This window comes from Fukomys damarensis, unplaced genomic scaffold (genome assembly GCF_012274545.1).
Source record: "Fukomys damarensis isolate Sample0158 unplaced genomic scaffold, DMR_v1.0_HiC HiC_scaffold_36, whole genome shotgun sequence".
NCBI classification, from domain to species: Eukaryota; Metazoa; Chordata; class Mammalia; order Rodentia; family Bathyergidae; genus Fukomys; species Fukomys damarensis.
In genome coordinates, this window is record NW_022900948.1 from 42,703,685 (window position 1) to 42,714,006 (window position 10,322).

A 10,322-nucleotide genomic window follows, 5' to 3' on the forward strand; every position below is an offset into this window, starting at 1 on the left:
CGGGGATGCAGATGGAGGCTGGGGTGACCGCGGGCAGCAGAGAGCTCCAGCTCATCCAGCCCGGCCCAGGGAGGCAGGAAATGCGCTTCCTTAGAGAAGGGGCCGGGCCGGGCCGCCTGCCAGGCGGGGAGAGGAAGTGCTCTCCCGCTGTGTCGCTGGGTGGGGGGCCCCGAGGGTGGGGAGGGCCCAGGCGGCAGGCTCTTCCCCGCCACCCCACCCTCCATCAGCTCTCCAAGCTCGGCTGCCCCCCAGATGGAAGCTGTCACCCCAACAGTCCCTGGAGGGGCCTTAGCAGGGCTTAGGCCCAGCCTCAGGGTTCACATTTTGCAGATGAGGTAGCCGAGGCCTGAGGAGGCCGGAAAACTGGTCCAGAGGAAGGAGGAGTTGGGACTCACAGGTCCCCTCGGGCACCGGAGCCAACACCATGAGCCCCACACTGGCTGGCGCCTTGTTTTGCAGACAGGGAAATTTAGGCCTAAGACTGAGTAGGAAGGACCACCCCCAAACTGGCACAGCAAAGAATCTGGGGCCAAGAGAGGGCAAAGGACCCCGATTCTGCCCTCTGCAACCCCCATTGCTAGAAAGTCCTTCAGGGATAGAAGATGCCCCTGAGGAGAGGCTCCTAGACTCTTGTGGCCTCTCTAAGATCAGGGAGCCCTGGGTTCACCCCTGCTCTGCTTGCTCTGAGCCACCTTGTAAAGCGGGGCCCAGAGGTGCCACCTGCCTTCCAGCTGTCAGGAGATTTCCAAGGTCTGGCCCTGCAGTGCTGAGCCCTGGGCCTGGCGTGTAGGAGAAGCTGAGCTATACCCTCCCCCAGCCAGGCGACCACTCTGGGACTGTAAATGCTTGCTGTGGGCACAGTAGGCACCTCTCACGGCCCAGGGTGGTCGCAGAGGGAGGCCTGAGCCCACAGGAGGGCAGCACACAGGCTGCCCTTGGAAGGAACAGTAGAAGGGGCAAGGAGAGAGCATGCCAGGCAGGGGGCCTGGCCCAGGCAGAGGCACAGACCTCTGGAGGACAGCAGGGGTGCGGTGGGGACAGGAAGCCAGGACAGGCAGACTCTGGCCCTGCTCTGGGAGGGCCTTGACGTCAGGACTCTATCCTGTGGGCCAGTGGGAGCCACGGAGGGTCCTTGAGTTGAAGAATGTGGGCAGAGCTGGGCTTTAGAGACCCACTCTTCTAGTGTGCTGTCCTGGATCACAAATGGAGAGATCGAGGCTCCGGGAGGAGAAGGTGGGGGGCTCTGGAGGGAGGGGTTTGGGCTGGGTTCTTCTTGCCTTGGCGACCATGGCAGGCTGTGGGTTGTCCCCCAGGAGCTGGCAAGGCCAGGAAGGGTTGTGCGGCTCTTCAGATGGAGGCTGGGCGAAGGTTTGCCCCATGGGTGGGTGGGTTTGGGGGACCCCCCCCTTGCCGGCAGGCCATCTTGGGAGTGGCTGCAGCGTGGAGATGGAGACCGAGGTAGCTGAGTGGGGAAGAGGGTCTGTGGGGTTTCTGGAGCCCTGCAGCAGGAACAGTTAACCCAGCCCCAGGCTGCTCCCTGCACCAGGGCCCGTCCTAGGTGTCCACCCCCACTCCACAGAGGAGTCTCTCTGGGGTTTAAATGACTCCCCAGTGGTGGTAGAGGCTTCAATGCCACCTGACACTGGGCTGGGCTCCTTTGCTACCTCCTGAGCTGAGTTTGGAGCAAGCGCATTTGTGCAGGGACTGAGGGGCCCTCAAGTGAGGGGCTGGATGGCAGCGGGGACCCCATCTACTGCTCTTCCCAAACCTTCTCCCTCCCGCTCAGTTTATGAACGGACAGGATGACTTCAGAAAGCAGCAGATGCCGGGCGTGGTGGGCAAGCCTGTGATCGCAGCACTTGGGCGGCTGAGGCAGGAGGATCGCTGGGAGTTCAAGGCCAATCTGGGCTACACAGTGAGTTCAAGATCAGCTTGAGCTACGTAGCCGGACCCTGTCTCAAAAAACCCAGTGACAGATACTGAACTCGAGTTGGAAAAGGCGCGTCTGTCTCAAAATGGAGGTAAAACTGCTGCCCAGTGGTCCCCAGCCTGACTCAGGTGGTTGCTGCCACCACCAGGGGGGAGGAGGGCCATGACCCAAAGGAACCGGAGCAGCTGGGGTAGCTTGACTGGTGGTCTGAGCTTCGAAACTACAAATGATAGCTTAAGAGAACATTTTGAGAAATGGGGCGGGGTGCTCACAGATCAGGGGGTGATGAGAGAGCCCCAGACGAGACGCTCCGGGGGCTTTGGCTTTGTGACTTTACTCTTGCACTGAAGAGCTGGATACGGCCACAAAGCGGGTGGCTGGAGTGGAACTGGAGAGCTGTTTCTAGGGAGGATTCAGTGCAGCCTGGGGCCTGTCTCACAGGGAACACCATCTCTGTTGGCGGCGTTAAGGAAGATACAGTGGAGAGACTGCTTTGAAAAGTACGGCAACCATCGAACTTACGGAAGACAGGCCGAGGGGCAAAACGAGACGATTTGCTTCTGTAACTTTGGATGATCATGACACAGTCGGTAAAATTGTTGTTCAGAAATACCACACTGTTGGGCTGAGGATGTAGCTCAGTGGTTCCGCTGCCTGCCTCGCAAATGCAAGGTCCCAAGTTTGATCCCCGGTACCAAAAAAAAAAAAAAGGAAAGAAAGACATTACCGTACTATTAACAGGCAGAATTGTGGTGTGGAGAGGCCCTGTCTAAACAAGAGGTCCTGCGGGTGGATCTGACAGCTTCACGGGTTGTGGGGGAAACTTTGGAGGTGGTGGAGCGAATTTTGGCCGTGGTGGAAGCTTCAGTGGAAGAGGAGGCTGTGGTGGTGGAGGAAACTATAATGACTGGCTATAACAGTGGTCAACAGCAATCGAATTACAGACCCACGAAGGGGCCGCTTTCGGTGGAAGAAACTCTGGCTGTCCCTGGGGTGGTGGCTTGTGGATCTGAGGGTGGATGTGGTGGGTATGGAACCAGAAGGTTTTAAAAACCAACCGAAAAGGGCTACAGTTCTAAGCAGGAAGGAGAGCGAGGAGTTATCAGGAAAGCTGCAGGTTACTTTGAGACAGGCGTCCTAAACGCATTAGCGGAACAGTGAACCTGCCACAGAAGGAGCGAAGGGCCATGATCCGTAGTCAGAGAAGTTACTGCAGCTGAGACAAAACCCTTCTGGCTCGGGACTGTCACAGCCACAGTTTGCAAAAAGGGCAGTTGCTTATTAATGAATGCAATGTAGCATCGATGGGATGTACTTTCCTGAGGTCTTTTATCTGGTGTAACGTTTTCTTTTTCATTATATCAGGTATATCACCCTGTAAATTGTGGTAGTGGTACCAGGAATTTAAAAATTAAGGAATTTTTAACTTAAAAAAAAGGAGAGAGAGAGAGAGAGAGAGAGCAAGAGACTGCAGGTGAACACAGGCATTGTCCAGAGAGAGGAAAACCTATGGGGTCAGGGGGGCCCTGGAGCCCAGATTCAAGGTCTCATGGGGGAGGGAAGAGCTGGGAACCCCTGGGGGTCAGGGGCTGGGGTGAGGAGGGGTCACTTAGCTCCTACTGTGAGCTGGGTGTCCCCTCCGCGCCCAGCCAGGGTCGGGCCATTCTGCATGTGACCCTGCATACTAGGAACCCCAGGAGGAGAGGGGCTCTGGTGTCCTCTACACAGATGTGGACCTGCCCAGAGCCAGAGGCCTTTTGGGCCTTCACATGCATCGACTGAAAGTATGAAGCTCCCCTGGAGGAGAGGCAGGGATGGGCGTCTTGGGGAAACTGAGGCACAGAGAGGCAGACTGCGCTCCTGGCCCCCAGCCCTGGACTGGTTCCCCTGTCCCCAGGAAGCTCGGGGTTCACATGGGCTTGTGGGTGGGGACGGGTGGGTTAGCAGGTCACACAGGAGTGGGGCAGAGGGGACACATCCCCGGCTCCTTCCTGCAGGGTCACAAGAGAATGGCGGCCCTTTCTGCAGGCTCCGTCAGGCCCAGGGTGGTCCCTGCGCCCCGCCACACCTGGCCCGACAGGCGATACTGGGAGCCATCTGTGTCCTGTAGGGGACAGATGTTTCCAGGTGCCGCCTCTGCACGCACCAACGACGCGTGGCAGTGAGCCAGGCCCCGGGCCTGGACCGCTCAGCGGGGCAGATGAACGTCCTGCTCCTCCTCCTCCTCTTCTTCCTCCTCCTCGGGGGCAGGAAGGCTTGGAGCACGGAGCACGTCTGCCCTGGCCCCGGGCCACCGCAGGAATTCCAGGCGGCCCCCAGGGTCCCCCAGGCGGCCTGCCGTCTCCAGCACCGGCCTGGAGCCAGGGGCTGCTGGACTCCTGCAGGCAGGAATGGGCACTGGGCCGGGAGTCAGGGGTCTGCCCCGCACTGAGCAGGCCTCAGGCTCCTCATTTGCACAGGAGGGCTGCCTGTTGGCCTGGGGGAGCTCGAAGGGCCAGACTAGAAGGGGGCCAGTGCCACTTCCCAGCCCTCTGCATGGGCCGAGACCGGCATGTCCGCATTTTACAATGAAGGAAACTGAGGCACGGATGCGTAAGGCCCTGGGGCTGGGAAGAGGCTGCGGATAAAGCAAATCTGGGACTGTCCAGAACATTCCGTCCCATTTCTCTCCCACATCCCTGGTCACCTTATCACCCTTCCTAGTTCCTCCTCAACCCCCAGGGGTGGCCCCGGGCCCCTTCCCGTCTCTGTTGATTCTCTCATCCAGATCAGGTTTTCTCAGGCTTTGGTGACCCTGACGTCAGGTCCCGGCCCAGAGGACAAATAATGCCTGGGACTCGGGCTCGGCTAATGGAAACAGAGTCTGTGAGCCCGTCTGTGTCCCGGTGATAGCAGCGTCCTCTTGCAGCGCCCACCCAGCGCCGCTTCCCTTCCCACCGACCACCAGCCACCGCAGGCTTCCTAAACCAGAAAATGCCACCTGCTGCATTGTGCCTGCTCAATCTCCTCAGGGAGCTGGGGACAAACGCAGCCCCTCAGGCCGTGCCTCAGATCCGCCAGACAGAGCCTGTACTCTCTTTACTGTACTGTTTTGTTTTTTGGGTCAGAGTCTCAGTAGATTGAGTCCAGGCTGGCCTTGAACTCACTATGGAGCCCAGGCAGACAGATCCTCCTGCCTCTGCCTCCCAAGTGCTGCGATTACAGGTGTGCACCATACCTGAATTTTTCTTTCTTTCTTTCTTTTCCCTCTTTTTCCTCTCCCCCACTTCTTCTTCCTCTCTGTCTCTGTCTTTGTCTCCTTCTGTCTCTCTCTGTCTCTCTTTCTCTGAGACAGCTTCTCCTTCTGCAGTCCACACTACCCTAGAATTTGCCATGTAGTCTAGGCTAACCTCAAACTTTCAATCCTCCTGCCTCAGCCCTCCCAAATGCTGGGATTGTGGACAAGTGCCACCATGCTCAGTCTGCAGAACCTGCCTTTTATGCAGGCATGATGGTGCACGCCTGTCATCCCAACACTGGCGAGGCTGAGACAGGACTATCACCATGAGTTCAAGGCCAGCCTGGGCTGCACAGCCAGACCCTGATCAAAAAACAATACAAAGAAGATAAAACAAAGCAAACCAAGCCCTGCATTTATTTTCTCAAGACCCCAGCAATTCCTGTGCATGCCTTCGTGACTTCACACGGATAGACAGCTTTGATCGGCATCTGCACTGCTGACCCAGCTCTGTCTCCAGCCACAACTCCCACCCACACGGGCCTCAGTCTCTCCCCAGAGCCTGCACCTTCTTTCATTGCTTATGCCTCAGGATCGAACTCGACGCTCTCTCTCCATCCCCCTCCAAGCCACAGGCAAACTGTGGTCTTTCCTCACATCCCCAGGGTTTCTAGAAGGCTGTGCTTCTCACCACCTGGCCTCTGCCTCTGGGAACGTCAGAGTCACCTCCTCACTCGGTTGTCCTTGCTTCTTCCCTTGACCCCTTTCTCCACACTGGCAAGGGAGCCTGTTACAGCCCACTCAGGAGCCAGGAGTGGTGGTGCACACCCGGAAGCCTAGCTGTTCAGGAGGCTGAGGCAGGAGGATTTCCAGTTCAAGGCCAGGCTGGGCGATTTAGGGAGACCCTGTCTAAAAAAGAGCCGATTCAGCTTTTATCCTTTCTCTGTCCAGTGCCCTCCACTGGCAACCACTTCACTCGGAATAAAAGCTGGAGCCTCACCAATGGTCGACAAGCTCCCTCACCTTTTCGATCTTACTTTCTGCTCTGTTCCCCTTGCTCAGTCTGCTCCAGTCACATGGCCCCTCCTTGTTTCTTGAACCTGCTAAACACAAGCCCACCTCAGGGCCTTTGCACCTGCTGCCTCCACTCCTCAAAGCACTCTTGCCCTCTAGGTCCCTCCTCCAATATCACATGGCCAGTGAGGCCTTCCTGGATCATCACATTTAAAGCAGCCTCTGTCCCCATGGCACAGCCCACACACAGACAGCTTGTCTATCTCTTCTTCTAGAACAGAAGGTTCACATGGCTTTTGCTCTTTCCACATGGCTGAGCTCTGTGCCATGGTGGGTGCCTGGCCGTGGCCAGCCTCTCTTGCATGCTTGTGGGGTTGAGGAATGGGTTTCTGCAGCAGCTTTCCTGGGTCACAGTTCTGGGCAATCAGAGAAGGGGTAAGGGCATTCTGAGCCCAGGGATGGGGTCTCTGAAGAGGGGAGGACGTCCCCAAGAGTGTAAGGTCCCATCAGCATGGTGGTGCACCCCTGTAATCCCAACAGTCAGGAGGCTGAGGCAGGAGGATCACCACCAGTTTGAGGCCAGCCTGGGTTTTTGTGCCCCCAAACAACAATAATGACAAAGAATTCAAGGTCCCACCAGATTCTGACCTGTACTGGAAGAGCAGGGTCCCTCAGAGTCACTTTCCCTTTCCCCAGGGAAGGGAGTCCGGGATCCTGTAGCTGATGTTGGGCCCAGGCGGTGTTGGTCTTCCTGGCGACACCTGCTCCCCGAGTTCTGGAGCACCCCAAGGACCACCAAGGAAGCACAGGGGTCCATGGGGCCAGGGCTTCAGAGCCTCCGAGCTGTATGGCTGCTGAGCTCAGAGAGAGAGGGAAACTGAGCTGCAGTGAGCAGTTCAGACAGGAGGCCCTGCACTGGAACCACAGGAAGAGACAGAAACAGGAGCGGCAGACAAAGTCTAGTGGCTGTGTGACCCCAGGGGAAGCCACGCAACCTCTCTGGGCCGCTTCCCGGGGGTGAGCAGGAGCCCCAGGCTCACAGGCTGCGCATGTCCAGTGTGGCCCCAACCTCGCCCCTCTGCAGTCCGCGCACCGTGGAGCCTCCATGCCTTCCTGTTTACTGCAGGCCCCTCTCGGGCCGGGAGGCGACAGCCTTGGCCTCCTCTGCTCCCCGCTTCCTTCCTGTCCCACTTCAGCGCCTCCGGCCCAGGCCTCCAGAGCCCCAGGCCAAGACATGGGGTGCTGCCCAGGGGGGCATCTGAGGCCACTACCCAGGCAGGGTCCTCCCAGAAGCAGCCCCTCGTGCAGACCCCGCAGGTGGAGAGACATTAATCCCACTGGCTGCTTAGCACCTGGGAAGAGCTGCTGCCTGCAGGGTCCCAGGGGCCAGAAGAGAGTGACAGCATCATCGGTGACCTTCTCCAACCTGTGCCGGCCACACCCAGCGCGAGGTGACACTCACCAGCCTAGACCGGCCTGGTGCCTTCCGGTTCTTCTGCAGAGCAAGGTCTACTCTCCGAGGACTAGTGACTTGGGCGTCACCAGCCAAACTGGTCTGACCGAATCAGAATCCACTCTTCCCCCCACTCCTGGGGTCTTGCACACCATAAGCAAGGGCTCTGCGACTGAGTTGCACCCCCAGCCGTATATTTTATTTTGAGATAGGCTCTCACTACATTGCTCAGGCTGGACTTGAACTCATGATCCTTCTGCCTCAGCCTCCCAGGGAGGTAGGATTACCATTGTGCACCACCATGCCCAGCGAGAATGCAAGTTTTCACCAGCCCCTAGGAGATCTGTGTGCCGTTCCCTGTAAGGCCAGAGGCCCTGAAGCTCTGGCTTTCCTCTCTGGCCTGAAAGCCTCTGTGAACCTTGCCTGCCTACTCGAATCCACGAAGCTTTACAACTTATTGCCAGCCTCCGGGCACATCAAGGAACGGAGGGGCATGTTAAATAACAGCTCGTAGCTAAGCATAGTGATGCACACCTGTAATCCCAGCACTTGGGAGGCTGAGGCAGGAGGATTGCTTCAAGTTTGAGGCCAGCTTGAATGGATCAGCGAGACCCTGTTTCAAAACACAAACAAAACAACTCCAGAAAGAAACAAGAGATGAGTCCTGAACAAGGGCTCTCCGGCTTTCACAGGCCTCCGTCACAAGAAGGGGAGACCTGCCTGCTATAAAAGAGACTTGATGACCTTGAGAGTCCTAGCGATCAGCTCAGTGAGAGGCTTATGTTGCTCATGGTTTCAGAGATTTCAGTCCGTGGCTGGCTGGTTGAGGGGAAAGGAGAAAGCTGCTCACTCCATGATACCTAGGAGGCTGAGGGAGAGAGGCAGAGAGGAAGGGGCTTCGGATCAGAATCCGCCCGAGGCCACGCCCACCACGTGGCCCCGCCCTCTAAGCCTCCACCTGCCCCCTTAGTGCCCTCAAATTCTAGCTCCTGATGGGTGAACCCAAGGGCGAAGTTAGAGCCCTACGATCCCGCTGTCACGGCCACCCATAGACTCCCTAGACCTGTGCTTTACTAATTTCCCGGGTGCTTCTCAATCCAACCAAGGAGACAACTAAGATCCACCGCCACCACAACCAAACACATGGCCCTGGCCTGCATCCTGGTTTCAACAAACCGGGTGCACAACACAATTCGGAGCAGCTGGGAAAAACCGCACGTGGACTGTGAATGAGCCAGTTAGCTAGGGCCGCTGGAGCTCTGGGCTGTGAAGTCGCAGTTTCACGCACTTTCACGTGCGTTTACTCACAGCTCCGCTGAGCTCTGCCCTCTGCCCCGCCCTGGCCTCTGTCCCATGCCGCACTCCCAGGGGACGTCCACCCACTGGCCCAGAGCTTCGAACCCAGGACTGAGGAGCCGCACCGGCCGACACAGTGGGCTCCCCAGAAAACCTGCGACTGGACGGCGTGCCCGGGGGCGGCAAGGATGGGGCGCAGTCAACGCAGTTCAAAACTTTTGCTTTGCTACTTTTCACCAAAGAGCATCTCTGCATCCACGTTTAAGTGGATGGATGCCCGGAGATGGGTGACCGGTGACAGGGAGGTTTAGCTATCTATCTGCCCTGTCACAGGACCTGCATCTGGGGCTTCAGCCAATCACAAAGTGGGGACATTTGGTACCAGCCTGTTATCCCAGCACTCGGGGAAGCTGAGACAGGTGGATCATAAGTTCAAGACCAGCCTGGGAAAATTTAGAGACTCAGACTCTGTGTGAAAAGGGGTGGAGATACAGCTCAGTGCAAAGGGCCTGGGTTCAATCTCCATTACTACAAATAATAAAATAATAATTTTTTAATTACATTGTACTGAACACGTACAGACTTTTCCTGTCACCTTCCCTGAACTTGGCACAGCACTGTGTGAGGCAGCATAAGCCATCAGGACACAGGCGGGTGGATCTATGTGGGCTCCTCCAACTCTCAGAGATCCTCCTGCCTCAGCCTCGGGAGTGCTGGGATTACAGTTATGCGCCACCACCCCTGGCTGACAGATTTTTAAGTGCAGAAAGTGAGTCTATGATGAATAGTCTCAAGTCGGGGTTCCATTAGTCAGAGTCACTCGAAGTCCAGGAGCTTTAGGTAAAAATGATAGCGATTTTGTCAGATGACCCTCTCCAGCCCTTATCTTCCTGGGAATATTTTACACTCGTCCCCACCTCCACGCTGACCCTCGGGTGATCTCATCAGAAGGCTGTGCACAGTGCACGCGAGTTTGTGTACGCGCACATGGCCCGTGCCCATGGCCCCCAGGCTTGCTGCTTCCACAGGCCGATGGGGAGCACAGGGGTGGCTGCGGGGCCTTCCTCGCCCCGACCCCCTCACACTCACTGCACGGACAGACTCACCTTTATAACGTAAATATGTTTATTCTGGGGGAAAGTTTAAGGAACCAATGTCAATGGAAAAGCACAGCCACTTTGCTGAGGGGAGAGGGGGCCCGGTGTCACCAGCACATCCGGGCCACGCTGCTTGGGGTTCTGGTCTCTGCCAAGGCCCACCCCCCGCTCAGCGTGCCCCTGCCCTGAACTGAAGGTGGCGCGTCTTAGATGGGAAACAGGTCAGAGGGCGGCTGGTACCTGGGCAGGACTCCCCCATTCATCCCGCGCCCTCTTTCCTCCTTTTTTTTTTTTTTTTTTTTTTTTTTTTTTTTT

At 57.2% G+C, this 10,322-nt stretch overlaps 1 long non-coding RNA gene across 2 annotated transcripts; it reads right to left on the reverse strand.

Annotated features, from left to right (window-relative positions):
* Positions 1–1,917: 1,917 nt before the first annotated feature.
* Positions 1,918–7,692, reverse strand: LOC117284348. 2 transcript variants are annotated; one of them, XR_004515418.1, is made up of 3 exons: positions 6,810–7,692; positions 5,839–6,247; positions 1,918–2,584 (listed from the first exon to the last, which is right to left on the reverse strand). It is a non-coding gene; the product is annotated as an uncharacterized LOC117284348 (long non-coding RNA). The 2 variants fall into 2 exon arrangements; XR_004515419.1 differs by having other exon boundaries at positions 5,839–6,250.
* Positions 7,693–10,322: the final 2,630 nt, after the last annotated feature.